General features: G+C 44.4%; 1 protein-coding gene across 2 annotated transcripts in view; it reads right to left on the bottom strand.

Annotated features, from left to right (window-relative positions):
• The window catches only part of NCOA7 (nuclear receptor coactivator 7), a 64,546-nt gene extending 43,595 nt beyond the window's left edge, over positions 1-20,951 (bottom strand). For both annotated transcript variants that reach the window (XM_019537992.1, XM_019537993.1), the window contains exon 1: positions 20,684-20,951. The gene's annotated coding sequence lies outside the window, so the exon portion shown is untranslated. The remainder of the gene's footprint in view (positions 1-20,683) is intronic.
• Between the last annotated feature and the right edge of the window lie 3,101 nt (positions 20,952-24,052).

Below are 24,052 nucleotides of genomic sequence, written 5' to 3'. Positions count from 1 at the left end.
TTTAAGAGGAGGTTAGATGAACATCTTGCTGGGGTCATTTGACCCCAGTATTCTTTCCTGCCATAGCAGGGGGTCGGACTAGATGATCTGCTCAGGTCCCTTCCGACCCTAGAAACTATGAAGGTCTGTGGGGGGCAATAAATCCCATAGAGGGCACTTTCCCTCCCCTTGTGCTGTGTAGACCTGGGCTGGGGGGGCTGGGGTCCCTTCCCCTGCCCCCCGTCCTGCTGTGTTGATAGGCACAGGCACAGACTTCACTGCCTCAGCTCTGTGACAGCACAGGGGCAAGACTAACCCTCCTCCACTAGAGCAGACGGCACCACCCAGGGCTGCAAAGCATCCTGGGATGCTGGGGGACTGTGAGTTAACTTGAAATCGGGAAGGGATCTGGGACAGAAGTTCCATAAAATAGTTTGACCTAAATCTGTTAAGTCTGATACTACATCCATCCAGATTTATCTTAAACTAGAGATGCACTGATAGAGATTTGGGCGTCAATACTGACAGCCAGTTTTTAAGGAGGCATATCGGCCAATACTGATCCAATTTTCAATATAGTTGCACAAAGCTGTTAAATCTGTTGTGGTGGAAGGGGAGGTGGGAAGAAAGGGGAATGGGGGTGCAGATCAAGGCCCCTGCAGTGAGGGAGTGGGGCTGGGGCCAGGGCAGGTGCTGCCCAGCAGGCAGGGTGGGGCACAAGACAGAGCCGTGGCTCATCCAGGGGGCATGTGTGGGGGGCAGCTCCTGCTGCTGCACAGACCCCGGAAGGGCATGAGGGGGCATGTTCCCAGATCTGCACGGGGGCTGAGCCAGGCTGCACTTGGGGCAGGCAGCAATGGTATGGGGGGTGGGGCCCACAGTCACCTAAAATTTCACCACAGCCCTCCCCATAACCCCCCCAACTCCCAGCACTGCTGCCTGCCCCGAGTGAAGTCCTGGCCCAACCTTACCCCCACACTCCAGGAAGAGCCCAGCACAGCCCCAGCCCATAACTGCAGCTTCTCCCATCCCCCTGCACAGGTCAGAGGCACACACCCCTACCCTCTGTGCCCTCCCAGGGTGCATGCAGTGCTGGGAGCCACCCCCCTCCTCGGCCACATGCCCCTTGGACAAGCCCCGTCCCACACTCCACCCCCCAGCTGAGCAGCACCTGTCACAGCTCCACTCCTCCCTCACCATGGGAGGTACGGATCTGCCCTCCTATGCCTCTTCTCTCCCATCTTCCTTTCCACAACAGACTTACTAGCTGCATGCAGCTCACCAAGCTGCTGGACTGTGCTCCTTGCTGCAGCTGCGCACATGCACAGGCATTTATTGGCCAAATTACTGGCCACAGCAGGCCAATTTCTGATCGAATTGATTTTCTTTACATTGGTGCCGATCCGATATCAGACCAATGTATCGGTGCACCTCTATCTTAAATCAATTTTGGCCATTTTGAAAGTGGCCTATGTGCACTGAACTTCTGTTCTGTTACAGATTTTAACTAGTTTCTGGTCATTTAAACTGGTTTATGTGCAACTTCTTCCCCTAGCCAATGTAAGTTCCTGGTCAAGCATGGCATCAGATTACAGGGGGAAAATGAAAGGGATGGGGGGGAAAGAAAATCTATACATGAACTAAAAGAATGAGACTTGGAAATAACAGTAATGGCAATATTGTAAAAGGAGAAAACCTTGGAGAGGAAAATGAACAGGGAGTTCTGAACTAAGACATACGTAAAGCCTCTTTAAAATTGTTAATATTAATCTAAACCATTTTGAGATCAATAAGAGATATTGAAGAATTAAAAAATGGTGTTTAAGTGAAAGAAAACATTTACAGGCAGAACCAAACCTAACTCTCCCTACATGCAAATATTTTAAAGGAGAAAAAAAAAGGCAGGCATCAAAAACTAAGTGGTTTGAGTTTGGGGAATTTAACAGAAGTAGTTAAAAGGCACACATACTTATTTGCATCAGGAATGCAAATAAGTTCCATTTGCTTTTCTATCTTACTGACACAGCTACCAGAGAGACAGACCCCCTGCAAAGATTTAGTCACACAACAGGACAGTTGCTCAGTATGTCTTATTAATACTGAGAAAAATCACTCTCCACATAACACAGTACCTTGAGAGGCATACAGGCTTTCAGTTGTAAAATCCTTTGAACTTTATTGATGCATATGAGACTTGTGGCATTTTTGCTTTATTTAAGTATCACAGTTCCCAGGGAACAGCCAAGCATTCCAGTCAAAACAAAACCTGTAGTTAACAAATGCATTGGTACCTATTCAAGTGACTTATTGTTAAATCCATCAGTCACATAAGGACTTCAATTGTATTAACTGCTTCTGCTTTACATCTACTGGTGATTTTGAGAGACAGCCTCAAAGATTCAGACCAAATAAACGGGCAATTTAAAAAAAAAAAAAAAAGAAAAAGAAGAGGTCGGAAATTTCAGGTTCTGGAGTGGGGGCAATAAAACCCTACGCTTGTTTGGAGATGAACCTTAATCCATTTGTAATGGGGATTTTATGATGCAACTACTTACAACACTGAGCGACTGAAATTAGTAACCCATGATATGTTCCTTCAAATGCTATGTTCCTCTGAAAAAGAGAGGCACAAAATCAGGAACCTGAAACCCTCAGAGTCCTTACACCTTCATTATGCTGTATTCATGCATTAGTCACTCTCTAACAATGGGAACCATTCAGCTATAAAGTTACATTTTGAAGCACAATATTTTAAACAAGAATGCCAAACCTGTACAACCAGAAGGTGTTTACCTACCTGTACAAAGCTCAGGAATTTCTCAATTTATTGATTTTGGAGGCTTAATTTCTTAATTTTAGCTTTATATTTAGTCACCATGCTGTTGAATTTTTCATTTAAAACTAGGTGTTCTATAATTTTAGCTTCAACCCTCTTTTCTGTTAGCCAATTCACTCCTGATCCCTACCCTTCCATCTCTTTCAGCCTATCCCCACTGATCAAGAAAGAGTGTGGGAGCTGGCTGAGATTAAGAGCTGAAAGAAACTAACCACCTCGAAGTGGTGGAAGTTACCTTTTAAAATCCTGTTAAGATAGCAATTATTATATCTAGAGCTTAAGGAACTACCCTGCCTTTCCTAAGAATTAAACAATTAATTATTTCTCCTTTTCCACTGAACATGCCCCAGCACTGTTTTTCTGAACCAGTTTTCCTCAACCAATGTCATTTTAACTTGACACAGCAGATTAAAATAGATCATACCTGGAAGAGTACCATTTCTTCATATCTGGAAGAAATCCACAGAGAAGGTGGCCAGAAAAAAAAACACACACTAGTGCCCTGCTCTGTGCAGCCAACATTTTTGCGTTATTTTATTGATTCACTGTAGTAGTAAAACAATACATTTACTCTGGACGTAGATAGCTATGTTGGTATGTCTGCATGGCACACTGCAGTGCTATACAGAGATGCTTGAGTTAGCATGGGATTAGTAGGGTATAGAATCATAGAAAATGAGGATTGGAAAGGACCTCAGGAGGTCATCTAATCCAATCCCCTGCTCAAAGCAGGACCATCCCCAACTAGATCATCCCAGCAAAAGCTTTTCCTAGCTGGGTCTTAAAAGCCTCCAAGGATGGAGATTCCACATCTCTGGGTAACCTGTTCCAGTCCTTTAATACTCTCATGAGAAAATTCTTCCTAATATCTAATCTAAACTTCCCTTGCTGCAACTTGAGACCATTGCTCCTTGTTCTGTCTTCTGCCACCACTGAGAACAGTCTAGCTCCTTCCTCTTTGTAACCTCCCCCTCCCCACCCCGCCTCGCCTTTCAGGTAGCTGAAGGCTATTAAATCCCCCTTCAATCTTCTCTTTTCCAGAATACATAAGCCCAGTTCCCTCAGCCTCTCCTCACAAGTCATGCGCCCCAGCCCCCTAACCATTTTTGTTACCCTCTACTGGACTCTCTCCCATTTGTCAACATCCTTTCTGTAGTGAGGACCCAAAACTAGACACAGGACTCCAGATATGAGAACTCACCAGTGACGAATAAAAGGGAATAATCACTTCCCTTGATCTGCTGGCAATGCTACTACTAATGCAGCCCAGTATGCGGTTACCTTTCTTGGTAACAAGGGCACTGTTGGTTCATATTCAGCTTATTGTCCACTGTAACACCCAGGTCCTTTTCTGCAGAGCTGCTGTTTAGCCAGTCAGTTCCCAATATGTATCACTGCACGGGATTGTTCCAACCTAAGTGTAGGACTTCACATTTCTTTTTATTGAACTTAATATGATTTCTTTTGGTCCAATTCTCCAATTTGCCTAGGTACCTCAGAATCCTAGCCCTACTGTCAAGCATAACTAATACTTCAACCACCTTAGTGTCATCCACAAACTGGCCAAAGGTGCTTTCCATCCCATCTTCCATATTGCCAATGAAGATATTGACCAAAACTGGCTCCAGGACCAACCCCTGCGGCACTCCACTTGATACCGATTGCCAATTAGGCATTGAACCATTACTTACTACTCTTTGAGCCCAATGATCCAGCCAGCTTTCTGTTGACCTTAAAGTCCATTCATTCAACCCATATTACCTTACTGTGCTTACAAGAATGTTGTGGGAGACAGTATCAAAAGCCTTGCTAAAGCTAAGATATACCTACCACTCTCCCGGCAACCACAGCCAGTCATATCTCATCATAGATGGCAATTAGGTTGATCAGGCATGGCTTGCCCTTGTTGAATCCATGCTGACTGTTCCTAATGACTTGTTTCTCCTCCAAGTAAGTGCTTGGAAATGGAGTCCTTGAGGATCTGCTCCATGATTTTTCCAGAAACTGGAAACCTGCAAGCCACAGTCTCCACAGCACCAAACCAGGACCTGGGTGGAAGCCCCGCAGGTGAGCAGTCCTGCCTGGAGACACCTCACAGATGCAAGCAGAGGAAGAGCTGGCAATTAGGCCTGTGTAAAGCAGCAAGTATTCACTTTGGATCAGGCTGATTCAGCAGGACAGCGATTCAATTCGATGTTTTGAATCGCTGTCCGGATTCGATTTGGCCAATTCAGAGATTCGGCCATGGACGATAATGGGGCATCACTAAAATACCTGTAACTCTCATTTTTTTTTCAGAATGGGATGAAAACAGCAGAGATGGTAGCCCCTTTGGAGAGCATGAAGCCTGCCAAGTTTCAAGGAAATAGGTGCAAGGGTTTCTGTGAAACTGCACCTCAAACTGTTGAAAGCAAAACTCTTATCACTTGTGTGTGTTAGGCAGAGTGGGATGAAAACAGCAGGGATGGTCCCTGCTGATGGTAAGGAACTCAGAGAAAGATCACAGTCAGAGGCCAGCTTTCCCCCCTCTCTGCCTTTTCCATTTAGAGAAGATCACCCCATCCCCCTCCCTCTTCTCAGTCTGTTTGCTCCAAGCCTTCCGAATCTCCCCAAATCGATTCAGAGGCTTTCAGTTCGATTCAGGCTTTTTAATGGGTCTCCAGATTTGATTCAGATTCAGAGGTTTGACCGCCAAATAGGGCCGATTCAATTCGGAAGAGATTCGGCTACTGAAGCTTCACACAGCCCTACTGGCAATGTCTCTGGCATTGCAACATCTTCTAGACATCTCTACAGGTCTCTTAAACCTGTTACCTACCTCTTCCTGCCCTCTTTTCAAGCAGACCTTCCCTAGCAAACTCCCCTGTAACCTGGCCTGCTCCTTGGTACTAAACAGTTCTCTTTGTCCTGCTAACCTGCTTCCCTCTCACTAAGCCGGCAATGAAGGAGGGCGAGAGAGTTTCTGGGCAAGCTCCCTAGCAAACTCCCTACTCCACTCTGGTCTCTAGTTAAACAAGGGAGTTAAATTAAGGGACTTAAGTAAGTTTTAACTACATACACTAAATATCTAGGTTAGTTCAGGACAGTCGTAAGCCAAAAACTTCGGTAGTTTAGAAGCTCTAAATAAAGCACTCCATGTTTCTACTTCTTCCCTTGCCTGTCCTTTTTAAACGGGGTTTCCGTAGCTCTCCACTGGCTTTGGTCATGCATATCTTCTTCTTCCAACTCCTCCTCTCTCCATCTAATCTTTAGTCTTCCTCTTCCCCTTCTCTCTGATAACTTCTTTTCCCACGTATTCTTCTGGACTCCTCTGAACATGCCGATACCATGTCAGTCTTCTTTCCTGTACCTTTTTGGATGCCTCCACTACATTTACCAAACCTCTGAAGTAAGTACTCCTCACTTTATCCATCTTCATCACTCCACACATCCGTCAGAGAATTCTCATGTTACATTCAGTCTCCTTTCTTGAGGTTTTTTTAAGGGCCTTGGATCCACATCAGAATGATTTGGCAGAGATTTTTACAGCCAGATGCCCTTCCTAATGCTAACCCACCCTCTGGGCTTGGGACCAGCACTGGATGGGTAGAATTGCTCATCCATGGCAGAGTTAAATTACTCCATATACAGTATGTAAAAGGAAAGATTGTTGGAATATTTCTTCCATGCCATCACCAATCTGTCATTTACTCAGTTTTGTCTTAATTATATTGTTATCTTGAGCAGCAACCCAAGTTTTGTTCCCAACTTGATTCATGTCTGCAAGCAAAAATCTTTAGCTCAAGTTAAGCTAGGCTTTAAGCATGAGCAAAGTGGCTTGTGGGAAGCATGGCTGGTTTTGAACCAATCATTTGAACACTGCTGGTGATGATGCTAATAAAACAGTTTAGAATATGGTTTATGTAGAGACTGGGTATGTAGAGTTTAGATTATGGTTTGTATGGGATGGTTTGGATAGGGATAATTCTGCCGCAGGCAGGGGGTTAGGCTAGATGACCTCTGGAGGGCCCTGCCAGCTCTATGACTCTTAATTAAAGCATTTATCTTAAAGGCTCTGCTTCAAAGAGGGGAGCGGCAAACTGACCTGTGAACTGACTTGCAAACTGCCCTGTTTTCTGTCCCTATTCACTCACTCTGCATTGGCACAGCACTCCACTCAAGTCAATTTACCGTGCTGGAAAGGTTAGCTAATACTTCTTCTAGTACCCAAGCTATATCACGGAAATCACTGTGGTGTCTCCCCACTGCATTTTGTGCCATAAAAACATCACTGGTGGCATGCATACCTCCATAAAGTAGGGCACAGTTTCTACAATTGAGTGCTTGAACGGAGGTGGAAAAGATATCTATCTGCTTTGAGTGCAATTTGTGGCCACACCCTGACCTGCTTTGCATCTGTCACTCGACTAACTTTATTTTCCACCAGTTCTCATACATACACATGCAGCAGTTGGACCGTGGACTTCAGGGTATTCGGTTTCCCCAATTGCCCACAGAGCAACACGTGTGGAAGAGACCTCAGTCCTACTCAACGTCAGCCAAGAACAACAGTTTTTTGTGGTTGGAAGCATAGTTAACTCCAGTTCAGTGCTTAATCCTCTTGCAGAAGGCTGTTTACTGCTGGATACAGTTTGCCAAATACATCAGCCAGGTCAGAGACAATTGGTATACACTGCCCTTCTCACTTGCTCTGACTATCCATGCACCCTGTGCCCAGTCAGACTCATTCTCTTTTCAAGATCTGCTTTAATGATAAAGATATAGCAATAACCCAATATGAAATCCTGCCTGAGTTTTCTCTTACCACAACTGCCATCCCAATTCAAATGTGTTCAATCTACCACCTAGGTTCTTCTCTGCCTCAGAGCCAAAAAACAGCCCAGTTCACTTCTGAAGCTGCATCTCCCATTTTATTCCCAGCAGCTTGAGGGCCTTCCATGAAGCACTGATAATTGCCAGCAAGTGTTCTGGCATAAGATCCCCATCAAAGACAGATCATTTAATCCCTGGGCAAACATAGCTGGTCTTTCTTATCACTCTGCTACAGTGATTGCATGCCAGACCTGGTCAAAGCACAGGACAGGTCAATATTGTCAGAAACTAGCAGAAAAAAAAAATTATAGGCCACTTTCCTCACTGCGGTTAAACAACCTTCATGAGTTGTCAATCCAGCTTCATCTACCATTTTATGAAAAGCTGTACATTTTCAATGAATGACAAAGTAATCTGATTCGAATCACCAGTAAGTAATTGTTAGTGTACTCTAAAGCAAAATCACATGTATTTTTGTTAAGGTCAAGGGTTGCAATGATCAGGTGTTAAAAGGACATTTCAGAAAGAAGTGGATGAGGAGCTACTAGCCCTCAACTTCTGCAGTCCTAAAATAGATGGCTAGCTTTGCTTAAGCAAACAGCAATAAACACAAAAAAAAATGATATTTTCAAATTAGGAACTATTAGGAATTTTGGATTAACTTTTCATTGAACAGAGACGCTCCTTACCACTGGGAGCTGTTGCTTTGGTCCAGCTGTCTTTAGCTTCAGCACTGCCTTACACAAAATCATTTTATGGTTCTCCTGGCTTCCTTATATGCTGTGGAATTGCAATATTCCGAGCTGCAAGGTCTAATGGATGGTGGACTGACCATTCTTTATAAGCTATATTTGTTATTTAAGTCTTGATGAGTTCAGCTGTGTGCTTATAAAATATTAGATTACATAATGAATCAATCAGGAGCTCAACAGACCTCTTGGAGTGAGGAAGTAATTAGCATGCTAAAAGGCATGCTCTTAAGGGATATTTACCTAGGTAACACAAAGGGAAGCTTAAACATTTTGAAAGCTTTTTGAAATGCTTGTTATGACTGGCAGGGAAGCATAAGCATTTGGGTTAGAAACCTAAATACAATATAACCAAAAAACCCCATATTTGTGACTGTATGTTAATATGACCTAGAAGCTGAACTCAATGCCCAGTGCAGAACGAAAAAAATAGGGCAAAAAGGACACTAAGAGGTCATATGGTCCAATTTTCCACTCAAGGGAAGATCATCCCTATGTAAACATTCCAGATTTGCACCTTAAAGGCGAACTAAACCAGAAATGTATAAGCTTTCATAAGCACTAGCTTACTGCATCAGATGCTATGAAGGAGCAGAGCAGTAAGCAGAGCTTCTAAATAGAAGTGATCAGAATAAATATTGTAGGAAAGGGGAAGGAAAAAGAAGGAGACACTGCTGGGAAAGGCAAGGTAGCTAGGACAGAGAAAAAACAAAGCATTTAACTCATTGAGGGGCATAGGGCTTATAAAAGCTAATCCAGGTAATGAAATAAGAATCTGCAGTCTTGGTTTAGACCACTCTTAAAATGCAATCCAGTCTGTGGATGATTTCTTGTTCTGCAAACTCTGGCACAGTAATAGGAACTAAATAAACTCTCAGAGACACTGGCTCTAGAAACAGAGGAGAAGATTAGTGCTCTCAACTCCTGGGAGTTCAGGCCAGGCAATGTTTACTTATCAGCTAAGTTCCACAAATCTGGAACCCCAGGATATTCCACTGTCTCTGGCATTGGCACCATGAAGGAGAGAGTTTCTGGCCAAGTTGACTCTTATCCTATTCCCATATGCTACTGGAACTGCCAGCTATTTAAAGGACACTATAGTTTTCCTAAATAAACTAGGTTCCTTTGACAATCCTGTAGCAAACTCCATATTAGCTACTATATGTGTCACACTTCTGTACACTAACATCCCCTGTGAGGACTGATTACAAGCCATAAAGAGCAAGGTCCTCCAGCAAGGTCACTGTTTCTATTTCAATTGCACCTTCCTGCTTTGTCTTTACACACAACTATTTCAGATCTGGAGAAAACCTATAGCTAAAAACAAATGGTACTACTATCATTACAACTTCTGTGTTTCTGGACATGAGGCCTGAAACAAAAAGTACTGCATTGAATATAGAGAATTTGGGAGTTAGGATATGTCAAGGAGGCAAAGCCGGTAGCCTTCAGCAGGGGTCAAACTAAACTTGTCTCTGATAATATAGCTTCTCTTTCTTCTGCATAATAGATTCTTTCTTAAAGAACCAATCATTCTGTTCCTTAGTGCGAGGGTGGCAACCTGGGGTACACATACCCTTGGAGGTACTTTGAGGCTGGGGCAAACCAGTTTTTGTGTAATGTCTAAGTGATCAGAAACTGGTTTAAACCCATAAGAGAACAGATGTTCAGCACACATAAGCCAGTTTGAAAATGGCTGAAACTCAGGCAGGATTTCATGCTGAGAAAAACCTGGTTGAATGTAGTACCAGACTTAACCGAGTTGGCTCAAACCAGTTTAAACAATGTCTGTCCCAGATCCCTTGCTGATTTAAGAGACCAGACACCCCCAACATCCTACCATGCTCTCTGGACTGGACAGGGCTCTGCTCCAGAGCAGGGCTGGTCCCCCTCCTCTGGCCAGAGCTCCTCCGGTACAACCTTCCAGACACAGCAGGTTCTGCTGGCTTCCCCATGCCCCTCTCACCACTTGCTGTTTAAGCAGAGATCCCTCCCTCCTCTCTCCCACAGCACAGACCATAGCCAGCATGTGATATGCTAGCTAGTGCTGTTCCAGCAGAGACTGCAGACTGCAGACACAGCAGGGTCTGCTGGCTTCCCCTGCCCTACACCCCTTCACTGCTCAAGCAGGAAATCCCCCACTCCCTCCCATCTCCCACAGGATGGACCCCAGCCCCACAGACCCTAGGCATGTGGCTTGCTACCTAATGCCAAGAGGTGTCCATCTCTCCAATTTCACTAAGACAGGCAGGCAGACGGAACAGGGCTTTTGGAGCTAATCAACAAGTCACCCTCCCCCCCACCCCCAAGCTGTTTAAGAAGAGTTTGAAATAATGGGAGAGAGGTATTGTTTTGCTAACTGGGCGATAAGGACTCTCATCACCTTTGAGCTACTTTGCTTGCCTGTCAGTTTGCTGCAGACAGTCTGACAAACAGGGAGGAAGAAGATTCAAAAGCTCTGGATCAAACAGATGCATGCACTGCACACCCTGCTCCCCCTTGCTTCAGTGTGCTAGCGAGAGTCTGGGGGCTGCCAACTCTCCCACCCCTTGAGCAGCCAGTGGGGAAAGACCTGGGATGGTGCAGGCATACCTCCCTAATGAAAAAGTCCTGTTGAGGCCTGGCCATGCCCCTCTCAGCTAAACTCTGTGCAAGGAAAAGAAGGGCTGTTCGTTACACAGGCAATTAAAAGAATGTCTTTTCTTCAAGATCACTGATGCCTTGATTCATTTTATTTTATTATTTACTCTTGAAACATTTGTGTTAATTACTCTTTAAGACTTTGATTTGTACAGAGACCAGCACAAATCAACATCTCAGATGTTTGGGAAAATTCAAATCATTTAGGGCCACTGCATTTCTGGTTAGTTCAATTAATGTAAGCAGTGTCATACTGGAAATTCCCTTTGAAATGAACTGTGTTGCTCTGGAAGTAGTCCAGCTGAAATCAGTGGGATAATTGGCAAAGTACTTCACAGCACAAATGACAGCAGAATTAATTCTTTTGTAACTGGGTTCATTGCAGAGAGCTGGCTATTTGCCTGAGACTGTGTATGTGGGCTTTGGGTTTTTTTAAAACATACTTCACTTTTTCAGGATAAACTGTGAGCAGTAAGTTGATTAAGTGGATATTGGTATGATAAGGCCATAAGGAATCACACTTACGACAAACTAATTTAGAAAACAAAATCTGAAAACAACAAATTAACAGAATAAAGCTTCTGTTCTAAGATGTGATTACACTGAAAATTCTACACTAGAAATCTTTTTCCTGAACTCTGCTATACAATTTAACTGCAGAGCCCACTGCAGAAATGTCTAAATACAATTGTTTATTTAATAAGCATATCACAGATCAAATAATGATTTGAAGCATCTCCTTAATGTGCCAGGCAATTGTATATATTTAGAGCATCTAACTTTTCATCATCGTATTTCTGCAACCTATTTACTTAAATATCTTTCCTGCCTCCAGACCTTGCAACAGCATTTTGAAATTTAGTAGCAAGTTCTCTTGGCATCAGGGAGCTGCTTTTGACTAGTCTTATGCAATCAGTGAAGATCTGGCTGTACTCATTGGGAACTGCTGAGAACTGCCATGGTCCATCTGTGCTTTAACACTTATTCTTAGTTTACCGCCAAAAGTCTGACCATTCTGCTGCCTGCACCAGTCAGGTCTGTCCTTGAGTTGGGGCAGCACAGGGTCCCTGGGCCCGGGGTAGTCCACTTGTCAGGCCTCAAACCTAGCAACTCCTTGGGGTTTTCAGCCCAAGCACAGTCTAACAGACATCCTAGCAGGGTTCCATCGTTACCCTGAATGTTGTCTTGGATTTGATGAAAGTTCACTGAACCAGAGATGTTTTGAACAAAACATTTTAAAGAACCAGCACTTTCTATCAAAAGCTTGTTTTGAATAAAAATTTCCAGCCGGCAAAACCAGGCCTGCTTAGAACCACTGTGGCAGCCAGGGTAAGCCAAACTACAGAACTGCTAACAGCAATTCCTAAGAAGGGTGCTCTGAGATTATTTCAAGGTACCATGGGGTGTGCCATGTAATGTTAGCATTGTTAGTGCATAAGCATGAATCACAAAATAATCCCAGAGATTTAGCATAGGAATCTATAGCGTCAAAAACAATTCTGAATGGTTGTGGTCGTTCTGAGTTCTGTACATCAAAAAATGCTGTAATATTTTTTCTTGGCCAAAAAACAAATAAAAACAAAAAGGTAACATTTTCTGAGGGGTGCCTTGGTACTAACACAATGAAAGCCAACACACATTCTGAAAGATAGTGCCTAGTATCTAGACCAGTGGTTCTCAACCTTTTTTAGGCTGTAGGTACCCTACAGAAAGGCCAGCTTTTAACTTTTACTTGTTTTTCTGACTACAGAAAAATAATAGTGGAATTCTTCTATTGCAAGGGACTCAGGAGAACCACAACAGGGTTTTCCTGTCTAACACTATGGATTCCTATTTGAAATATCTGGGTTCTTCTTGTGAATCATGTTTGCACACCTGACAGTGCTAAGATTACTTGGCATCCTGCAGAAGACTTGAAAGACTCTCAAGGCACCTTTTGGTACCCTGGTTAAGAATCACTGATGTAGACAGTAGCCAGCCACAAAGCTGGCCCTCACTGCCCTAGGACAGGGGTTCCCAAAGTTTTTATGCTGTGGCCCAGCAAATCGCGGCCCAGCAATCACAGGAGACTGTGGCCGGAATTTCCAAATGGAAGACAGGTAGGGATTCTCCCACCTTCCCGGGCAGGGGGGTGGCCCAAACCTTTGCTGCTGCGGGCCCTGCAGAAGGAGCTGCGGCCTCTCTACCCAGCACTGACAGGCCATGGCTTGCCAGTCCATGGCCACTTCCAGTCTGGCAGCCAACTGCGCTGCAGACCATCAGCCAACCTGCTGCCGTCCAGGGATTAAGACCAGCCCACCCCCCCGAGCAGACATATCCTCACTGTCTCATTTCTGGGGTTGAAGCATGTGCTGGGGAGCAAGCACAGAGATCATTGCTTCACTGGCTCTCTGCTGTAGAAGTATGGATGTACTACAGACTGACATAAGCTGGCTACATCACTGGAAATAAAAGAAAACTGGGCTCAGTAACCAAAGCATGGTTTAATTTAGATGTCAAAGTGGGGAGTTTTGTATGGCACTACTTCAGAGCCAAAGAACCAGCCTGAAGGACTGCCATTTACACAAAAAACACAAAGCAGGAACAAATAACAAGGAAGGGGGATCCATTAGATGATACGTAATCTTTACCCAAGGGAAATAATAGAAACTCCTCCATAGCTTGGAACATTTAAAACTAAACCAATCCACACACAAGGAACTGCATTGTAACTAAATCCTGCTTGGAGAGGGAAATGCCCTAGAGGAGCTAACAGGACTTCACCATTTTCTGATTCAAAAATTTGCAACAGTTAAAAGGTGCAACCAACTATCCCTTTTTGGTTCTGAAATGCCACCTACTGGCCTCAGACAGTAACAAAAGGGAGCACAGAATCAGGATTTCATTCGTTCTGTTAGAGCAGGGGGGACAAACTCCCTGGTCCCCTGGGGTTGCATCTGGATTTGTGGGGCTCTTCATGGACTGGATCCAGACTATGAGGAACCTCGTGGGTCACATCCAAATCTCACCCCCACTTCTCCCACCCCAAAATTCTCAGCCCTTCTAGAAGCCTCATAGGCCAAACGATATGACTTAGGGGGCTGTAAATTTGTCACCTCTATTACAGGATTTCTAGTCTCCAAGCCCTATTTAGAACTGCTTCAGGGCTAAATTAAAAATAAATGCCTTCCTTCAAAAGCTGGACTCCCCCATATCATTTACCATGCATTTTCATACCCTTAGAAATGTAGATTAAAACCATCCTAAAATGAGAAATGGGAATTTTCTGAGTTAGCAAAACCACTGACATAAAATAGCACACATTCCATAAATCTATCAAGGGGAAATGACATTCGAAGAGAAAGAAAAAGGAAGTCACAGTCAGGTAAATTGACAAAGGCACACAGATTTATGAGTTTGTAATGAAGAGACATGACATTTAAGGAATGAGTTACAGCAGGATGCATATTCTTCTCCTTTTTTCCTCTATAACTATAAATAAGGATTTATGACCCTGTGAAGTACAAAAAGCAAATTATTAGGACAATAAGGGTCTTAGTTCCCCTAACCTGACAGACATGACCTTTCTGGACCATTAAAGCAGCTTGTGTTAAAACTTCCATTAAGCCATATAATAAGTTATGCATGCACTGTCATCATATTTGCACATAGATGGGACAAACTGTAGTGCCCTGAACACATCTAACATATTTTCAACAGGGTTGGAAAGTTTTCTTAATAACATTTTCTAAATAATCCCAGAAACACACTGATAGCATTAAAATGAAAAAAAGTGTCAGAATTATACAGATATTCCAAAGACTAGCAGCACCAACAACAGCAGCAGGCCACCACACATGCAAATGCACCTAACATTAGAAATGGAGACTGAGAACAAGAAAGCGCAAGTTACTGGTCTTAGTCTGAGCACCTTAGGGCTTGTCTATAATACTGCTCAAAACCATAGTTGGAAAAAAAATGACAGAATAAAGCCCATGCACAGATATTCCCCAGCAGCCTGTGTGCAAAGGGAGCATGACCACACTTTAAAAAAGATCTAACCAGTTTAGAGGACTTACAGATTTGATAATAAATTTCCTCCTACTGGCAGGGCTACTGCAGAATTACTGGATTCACCCTTTATGCCTACCTGTACTCTAAAATCTAATACACCCTTTAAAAAGCATCTAGCTCTTATGGTCCTGGAGATAAAGTTAAAGTTAAATGGCTATTATACTAGTATAAGTAACATTTTGACATCTGCTTGAGCTTTCTGAGTTAGAAATGGATTCAGAGGTGTGAATTTGCCCCCCACCCCCTTCCCCTGGGGTTTAGTGGGCTAACTTTGTAACATCAAGATGATAATCATATTACAATAATATGGTCCCACTAGGAGGAATGCCTTACTGGACTTGGTGTTGGCTATGGGGGAGCTGCAGATTCATGGTCACCTTGGGGACAGTGACCACCAATCAATCGAATTCATCATACGCCGTAGGGCAGGTAAGATAACTACAGTAAAAAGCTCTGTTATCCGGCATCCCCCGGGAATGGGGGATAACAAGATATACAAGTTAACTAAGCAGCCCGAACAGGCGCCCTTGTCTGCCGCATCTAGGGCGTTGCCACCCCTCCCGCAGCATAACTGACCCTCCCACAGGCCCTGTGGGACAGGGAGGTGGGCCCCGTGCAGCCTGCTATGCCCTGAGCCCTGGGGGCTCAGCAACGCAGGCTGCTTTTCCCCAGGCTGTGGGGGCTCAGAGAAATAGGAAGTGCCACGGTGGGCACTTCTGGTTTCATTTTACCTTACAAGCTGGCATGCTGGTTAATAGAACATGCCGGCTTGTAAGGTGCCAGATAATGGAGCTTTTACTGTAGTAGGGTGGAAGTGCTTGACTTTAGGAAGGCTAACTTCAGTGTGCTTAGGAGTCTAGTCAATGACACACTGCAGGAGAAGAGTATTGGAGAGATGGGAGTTCAGGAAGGGTGGTCGTTCCTAAAGGAAATGATCCTTTGGGCACAGAGGGAGACTACCCTAGTATGAGGGAAAAGGGGCCAAAAAACTTCCTTAGCTAAACAGGGACATCCAGAGGAGCCTAGGGGCAAAAAAGAAAGCATATAGGCAGTAGAAGCAGGGGGAAGCTACCAAGGAGGAGTATACCTAGTTGGCCCGCACTTGCAGGGATGCAGTTAGAAAAGCCAAAGCAACTAACAGAGCTGAAGCTGGCAACACAAATTAAAGACAACAAAAAAGTCTTTTTTTTTTTTTTTAAGGTATGTAGGGAGTAAAAGGAAGGTGCAGGGCAGCACAGCACCCCTAAATGAACACTTAGTGACAGATGGGGGACAAGCCTGAGCTATTCAATGAGTTTTTTGCCTCGGTGTTCCTGAACAGGGGTCACAATAAGTCTCCTAACGGGTTCTTAGATGGGTATCAGAGGGATACCAGCCCACCACCTGTTGATGCTGACTTGGTGCAGAGTTGCTTTGATGGACTGGATGCGTTCAAGTCAGCAGGCCCAGATGAGCTGGATCTGAGGGTACTGAAGGAATTGGCCAGTGTCATAGCAGGACCACTGGCACAGCTGTTTGAACACTCATGGTGCTCAGGACAGGTCCTGGAGGACTGGAAAAGGGCCAATGTGTTCCCTATTTTCAAGAAGGGGAGGAAGGAGGAATAGAGTAACTATAGACCAGTCAGTTTCACCTCTGTTCTTAGAAAGGTCTTTGAAAAATTAGGAAGGATCATATTTGTGGGAGTCCAGCAGGAAAGATAATGCAGCAGGGAAACCAGCATGGATTCATAGCAAGTAGATCATGCCTGACCAATCTGGTTTTGTTTTATGACGGTTACAAAATGCTTAGATGCAGAAGTAGAGATGGAAGTTGTTTTCTTAGACTTTCGCAAGGTCTTTGATACAGTATCTCATCGTATTCTCATACATAAATTAAGAGTCTGTGACAGATGTTTACACAATCTGGTGGGTGGCAAATTGGCTTAGCGGTCACACCCAGAGAGTGGTAGTAGATGGGTCAGTATCAACCTGGAAGGATGCGGGTAGTGGGGTCCCAAAGGATTCGGTCCCTGGACCTGTACTCTTCAATATCTTCATCAGTGACTTGGATGTGGGTGTTAAGTGTACTCTGTCCAAGTTTGCGGACAATACCAAATTGTGGGGTGAAGTGCACACTCCGGAGGGTAGGGAACAATTGCAGGCAGACCTGGACAGGTTAGAAAAGTGCGCAGTACACAACAGGATGCAGTAAAACAAGGACAAGTACAGAAATATCCAGCACACCTACTGGTTGGGAAGTGACCCTCCCAGCAGCACAGAAGCGGAACAGGATCTTGGAGTCATAGAGGACTCCAGGATGAACATGAGTCATTGATGTGACAAAATCATCAGCAAAGCTAACCACACTTTACCATATATCAGCAGATTCACGACAAATAGATCCAAGGAGGTGATACTTCCCCTCTATGCAACTTTGGTAAGACCACAGTTGGAGTACTGCATTCAGTTTTGGGTGCTGTACTTCAAGATGGATGTCAATAGACGAGAGAGAGTCCAGACGAGGGCCACTCGTATAGTTAGGAGCACTGTCCTCACCATGTGCACTGAGGTGTGTGTATAGCCACCACTGGCCATGAAATGGAGCCAGGGCTCCTGCTCCGGACCTGGGTGCAGCCATTTGCAACTTGTCTGCTGCGAGCCTGGGCTCCACAGCCAGGGACAGCTGCATGTGCACCTCGGGGCATGTTGGGGAAAGGGCCAGGACACCGCAACTCCAGCCTCTACTTTGCTGGCCGCCTGGAGGTGTTCATGCACCCACTGCCAGCAACAAGGATCGGATTCCTCACAGCCTCCTCTCTTTCCTCTGCCTCCGCTGCACCACCCTGGCCCCATCTGTCCCTGGAACACCACGTCAAGGCATAGGTTGAGGTTGGGGGTTTTTTGGCACTCTGACCAAAAACATTATTGACCCCTGGTCTAGCATAAAATAAACTGAATGCAATATCAAGACAGACAGATTTATATACATATATAAAATCTGTCTGGTCTTGATATTACATTTAGTTTAATGTGCGTGTGTATGCATGCACGCACATGTGTATGCACACGTGTGAATATACACACACAATTATTAGATCATCTTTATACATATATCTATCAATTACATTAAGCATTTTTGTATTTAAATTGATTACAGAAGTCACATTTTATATTTATCTGCCACTGCCAGAATATTCACATTTCTGCAGAATCCAATCTACTTTAAACATTTGAGTTCTCAGGTTCAGATGCTAACAGCTCTCTTCATAAAGATTGATAAAGCAGATTCTTTGCTGGGAAGAACCAGCATGCAAAGACCATCCTAGTGAGAATGATGGGAGGCAGAGGCAAAAGGAATGGTGAAAGGGAGAAGTGTTATTACTTTACTCCTAGTGATTGCTCTTGTTGATATCATTTTTTTTCAGGGACATTCCAACCATTAAGATGTTTCACAAAAAAACCTTTTAAAGTGCAAAAATAATTCCAGCCTCCTCACAACACTCAAAATTCTCAAAGTGTTCAATCTTTATTAAAACAAGTCTCCTTAGAGAAAAGGTCTCAATGATGCAGGCTTTTGTCTAAATTTTACGTAGAGCAAGTTTCACTAACCACCAGTTCCCACCTTTGTGTCACTCGAAGAATTGTCACTTATAAAAACATCTGCCCGAATATCTGCAAGTAATATACAGCAGAAGCTGTTTACAGATAATTCCACAATCCAAACCTTTCTGTTCTTATACTAGAAAAAAATACCATGTTTATTTGAATCCAAGATGAGATCCACATCCCCCCTCCCCATTTAACACTGGGGTGGGGGCCCTTCTTGTATCTGAGTATGAGGTGAGGGGTTGGGGGTCAGTCAGCCCTGGAAACAACCTGGGGACCTGAAACCACAGCAGCTGCCTACCTCCTCGTTCCGGCCAATCTGGGGCATGGATAAGTGGCTTCTCCAGCCCCAGCCCAGTTAAGTAACAGCTGTTGCAGCAATGACAGCTCCAGCTGGGCCTGAGCTGCTGCCATCATTGCTGCTACTGGGCCAAGCTGAAGCCAAAGCAACTATGTGCCCTGTGCCCCAAGCTGAAGTGAGGCTGGAGGAAGAGAGTAAGTGGGGGGGGGGACGGGGACGACAGGAGGGGGACAGGGACAGAAGTGATAAGGAAAGCAGATGACAGGACGGACTAAGCAGGGGGAGGGCAGGGAGCAGGGACAGGGAGCTGCAGGAGCAGGCAGTAGGGAGAAGAGGGAAAGGGAATGGTTGGAGGGGATAGGAAAGGCAGCAGAGGTCAGGCCGCTTGACCTCCCCACCTCTCATCTCCCTACTGCCTTTCTTGCCTCCCCCACCACCTGTCCTCCTGCAGTAAGGTGGGGGGGGGCATACAAAGTTAAGATGACCCTTCAATAATTACAACTAATGAATATCATTATTGGGGGATCATCTTAAATTCAGAGTTGTCTTGGATTAAAGGTAAATATTGTATTTCCAATTATCCTGTTGATAAGAAACAGTGCTTAAGGTAAGAGAAACACAATATTCATTTCTGACTTCCTGAGTGTTATTTACTTTGGGTCCAATCCTGCAAACAAACACTTAGGATAAAGTGATTTTACTCACACAAGTAAACTTACTAACAAGCAAAAGAAGTTTACAGGATAGGGTCTCTGACTTATTTAAAAAGTCACATATTACCATAGAAGAAAAACAGAAGACAGCAATTCTCAGACTGTAGACTGGTCTGCATATACTTGCCAAATAGTGCTAGCTTTTGGGGGATCCCTTCTCTTAATGACAATGCAGGTTATCAGTGATCATTTACTCAAAGCACACACACACAGGTAGGTCACAATTAAATGTAAAATACATATACACAATATATTTAAATTTGTGCATTCTCTACATGCCTTTGAATATATTACAAAGTACAATCCAGAACTACAGATGGTGGCCTATGTGCCGATTCTGACCCTGCAATGTTTCTGCACAAGCTTACCTTCATTTCATCAGGACTACACATCAGTATAGTAGTTAGTGTTTGCCAACGTAAATCCACATATGGCTTGGTTTTTATTTGCATCTCTGTGTCAGTGCCATATCAACCCTACACAGTGGGTTGATTCTGCCTAATACACTTGGTTTATGGCAGCAAGTAGGACAGGATACCAAAAATATGAAATTTTTGCCAAATACATGCCAAAACACCTTTAAAATATTAAACAAGACTGTCAACTTTAAAAAGTCACATTTGTCTGAAATTTAACCTATTATAATTAAAAACACTGGTTTGGCTTTCTGCAACAGAGGAGAAATAAAGGGAAAAATGTATTCTTTCCCCTCCCCTGCACAACCTCCCATCTGTTTATTTCATGCTGTTATGGCCATTAAGTTCCTCTCCTTGTGTGGGAAATTCACATGGCAACAAGAAAGGGAAAAAAAAAATCTTTAAAAATCAAGAGAGAATTGCTAGGAGTAACAAGCAGGTGCAACATTTCTAACTATTCTAACTTATTTTAGCTTTGAGTAGATTTCAACTTAATAGCCTTTTAAAGGCATCCTGAAAAAACATATTAGAAAAAGATTAACAAGTTAAGAAAATAATGTAGTGCCAAAATACTATACTGCCAATAATATAACTTACCAGTATGATAATATCTCTTCAGCTCTGTGCGTCTGATATCCTTTAGTTGATTATATTTTTTCTTTTTCTTCTCTTTGTCAAGGACACACTCCTTTTCCACAGCAAGTTTGCAGTTGTCTTCAGAAGAACTGATTTGCTCCAAGATGACTTTACTTGCATCATCTTTCCCAGCCTGAGTCTTGGAAGCAGCTTCTGCATTTTGTTTGGTTTGCTTTTTCTTTTTTAACCTAGAAACCAAACAGAACAGTGAGATGCAGCCCTTGACTAAGAATGGATTTAAGAATCTTATTTCTCCAGATTAACTAACTATCACATACAGATAGTCACTGGAATTTTATATATGCATGCTTCTCGGGTACATCAGCAACTCAGTAATTAACAAAACATTATCTTAGGCTAGATTGTTCAGTCATCACAACACCATTTCAAGGGCATCTTCTCTTGAACTTTAAAAAAATATCATCAGACATCATGAGACTAAAAGGTCACACTGTTGTTCTCCAAAAGCATATTCTCCTCTACACACAGAAACACTAAGGAGTGGAAACAACAAGGCATAGACAATGTTTTCAAGATGAAGCATAGTATAAAATCACAACAAGTCAAAATCTTTATGTATTATAACACAACAGCTAAAGTTATAAATTCACAGTCAATAGCCTCTGCTTCATGAGGTAGTTTGTTTTGACATAACACTTGTTATTTTAATTCCATTTTGTTCAAGGTTATTTATCAATGGCCACTCATGCTGCATTCTTGGCATGTTCTTAAACTGCCCTCATCATTGTAGAATCAGAGTGCCTTTGAGGAGTGCGTTAAGCAGTGTGACTAATATCTGTTAGGACTATTATTACCTACATGATCCTGGGCTCCCCCTGCACTGGCACATGGCAAGCTCCTGTTGCCTGGGATGCCTCCCTCAGCTGATGGCTTCCAGTCATGGGGATGTACCCAGTCACACATTCAATTAATGGCATCATAGGAACCAGCCCCAAAGTCATTACACATTTTTGGGGAATAACTTTGTGGCATATTCCTTGTTCTATCACGTCATTAATTGCTTTAACGTGTGGCTGGGTTACAACTTAAGATGTGCCTTAAGTGCAATGTGTGACCAGGGCCTAAAAAAAAAAAAAAAAAAATCCAAAGGGAGAGAGATGCAGCTGCTTCACATGCTCAGTGTGGCTAGGGACAGACATTACACATAAACCAATTTAAATGTCAACAAAACAGACATTCCACGCACATAAACCAGTTTCAAAATGGCCAAAACCGTTTGAGATAAATCTGGCTGAATGTAGTATACAAGACTTAATGGATTTGGCTCAAATCAGTTTATGTAATGTTTGTCCCAGACCCCTTGCTGGTTTAAGCTAAACCAGGAACCCCAGCATGCTCTCTGGGCTGGGCAGGACTCTCTGCTCCATCTGCAGGGATGACCCTTCCCTTCTGCTCTCTAGCCAAAGCAGGGATGGGCCCTAGCAGAGACACTGGGCAGCATGGCCCCGTTAAGGCAAAGTGGGCAGGGAGAGGGTTAATTCTTTCCTCCTTCCCCCACCGCAGCCAGGATCAGCCTGTGGTCTGGGGGAGTAGAGGGGAGAGGGCTGCAGCAGTGGCCCCTGGAGCTGCCAGACCCCTTTCTGCAGGGAAGGGACAGACGAGGGAATTAACCCTTCTCCCTGCCCCCTTCACTTTAAGGGGGCCATGCTAGGTTGGTTGTCCCACAGGGTGGGGAAGGAGCTCTGTTCCATGCTGGGGGACTCTTCCCCTTGCTCCTCCTCCCAGGCCAGTGAGGGGGACTCTGAGGCACTGAATAGGGACTCCTCCTCCTCAGCTGAGCAGGGTGGGGGCATGAAGAAGGGTGGGGAGTGTAGGGACTCCCACATGGCATGCAGCCCCTGCTGCCTGGCAGCAGAAGCAGGCAGGTTTGTCAGGGCACTTGTGCCCAGTGCTGGTGAGGCTTCAGCCAGCACTGTGCAGGGGGAGGGAGTGAAGCCTGCTTTATACCCATGGCAGAAGCTGCTGGTATAAGGCAGGCTCCACTCCCTCCTGCCATGCAGTGCTGGCCAGAGTTGCGCCTTCCCAGGGCACGAGTGCCCTGACCTCCCCACCTGCTCCTGCTGTCAGGCAGCGCTCTGTGCTCCCGCTGCCTCTCTGAGTGGAGGAGGAGGGGGAAGAGTTCCCCCCTAGCATGGAGCAGAGCCTCCACCTGCCTGGGGGGGAGGAGAAGAGGGGGGAGGGAGAAGTGGGGGAAAGAGTGCCCCTCTGGAGTTGGGCAGCATCCCATAGAGACCCCCTCCCCACCCTGCAGCAATGAGGGAGAAGCAGGGGGAAGAGTACCCTCTGGGGCCAAACAGCCTCACAGAGCCACCCACTCACTGCAGCAGAGGGGAAGTGGGGAGAAGAGCTGCCCAGCATCCCATAGAGACCCCCTCCCCACCCTGCAGCAATGGGGGAGAAGCAAGGGGAAGAGCTCCCTCTGCAGCCAGGCAGCCCTGTGTGCTCAGATTGCTCCCAGCTGTCACTGAGCAGTTGTTGCCCCCCTCCTCAGCTCAGCTTCCTTGTGAAAGGGAAGGGAGAGCTGCTCTAGTGCCCCTGAGCTTCTGGCTTGAGTCATTGTAGGCATGTGCCAAACATCTATCCACTTGCAAACCAGTTCACTCTCTGCAGGTTAGACTAACCTTAGGCCTGATATCTGAAAGCTTTCCAATGTCTATCCCAACCACATAGTTGGTCCAATAAAAGATATTACTCACAAAAATTCTTATGTCTAGTTCATTTATTGATTTCTTCATTTATATAATTTATATGCTGCCTTTCCAAAAAAAGGCCCAGGGCACCTTACAGTCAGGGAAACAGAATAACTTAAAAAGGCAGCTAAAATAGATGAAACAAAACAACAAAAAACAAAGCAAGACCCACTAAAAATGTTGGCTTAGTCTTGGCTGCTACATGCCTCTAAATAAGAATGTCTCAGAGCAGCTGAAAGATGCCCAGACTCAGGATCAGGCGGCCTCAGGAGTGAAGAAGTAACTGCTGAGTAACTGCTCAGAATGACCCGTCTTGTGTTTTTGTCAAGCAGATTTGTCGTACAAATGATACTTGCAAGGAGATGGCTCTAGACTAGCCTTAGGAATCACACTGGGGCTTAGGGGAGAAGACAGTCCCTTACCTAGCAGGCTGCCATGGAAAGATGGCTCAAGTTGAGGTTCCAAAAACCAAAGCACTCAAAAGATGGGATTTACTCATCTCACGGTCAATGATTCTTGCCACAAAATAAAGCTGAACATTTCTGTTACAAGCAAAACAATAGAATCCACACCTTAAGAGTCGGAAACAGTCACAGCTGCATGTTCAAACCCCAAAAGC

Source organism: Crocodylus porosus, unplaced genomic scaffold (genome assembly GCF_001723895.1).
Source record: "Crocodylus porosus isolate Cpor-Errol unplaced genomic scaffold, CroPor_comp1, whole genome shotgun sequence".
Lineage (NCBI taxonomy): Eukaryota > Metazoa > Chordata > Crocodylia > Crocodylidae > Crocodylus > Crocodylus porosus.
Note: the sequence above shows the minus strand (reverse complement) of the source record. Positions and strands in the feature narration are given on the sequence as shown.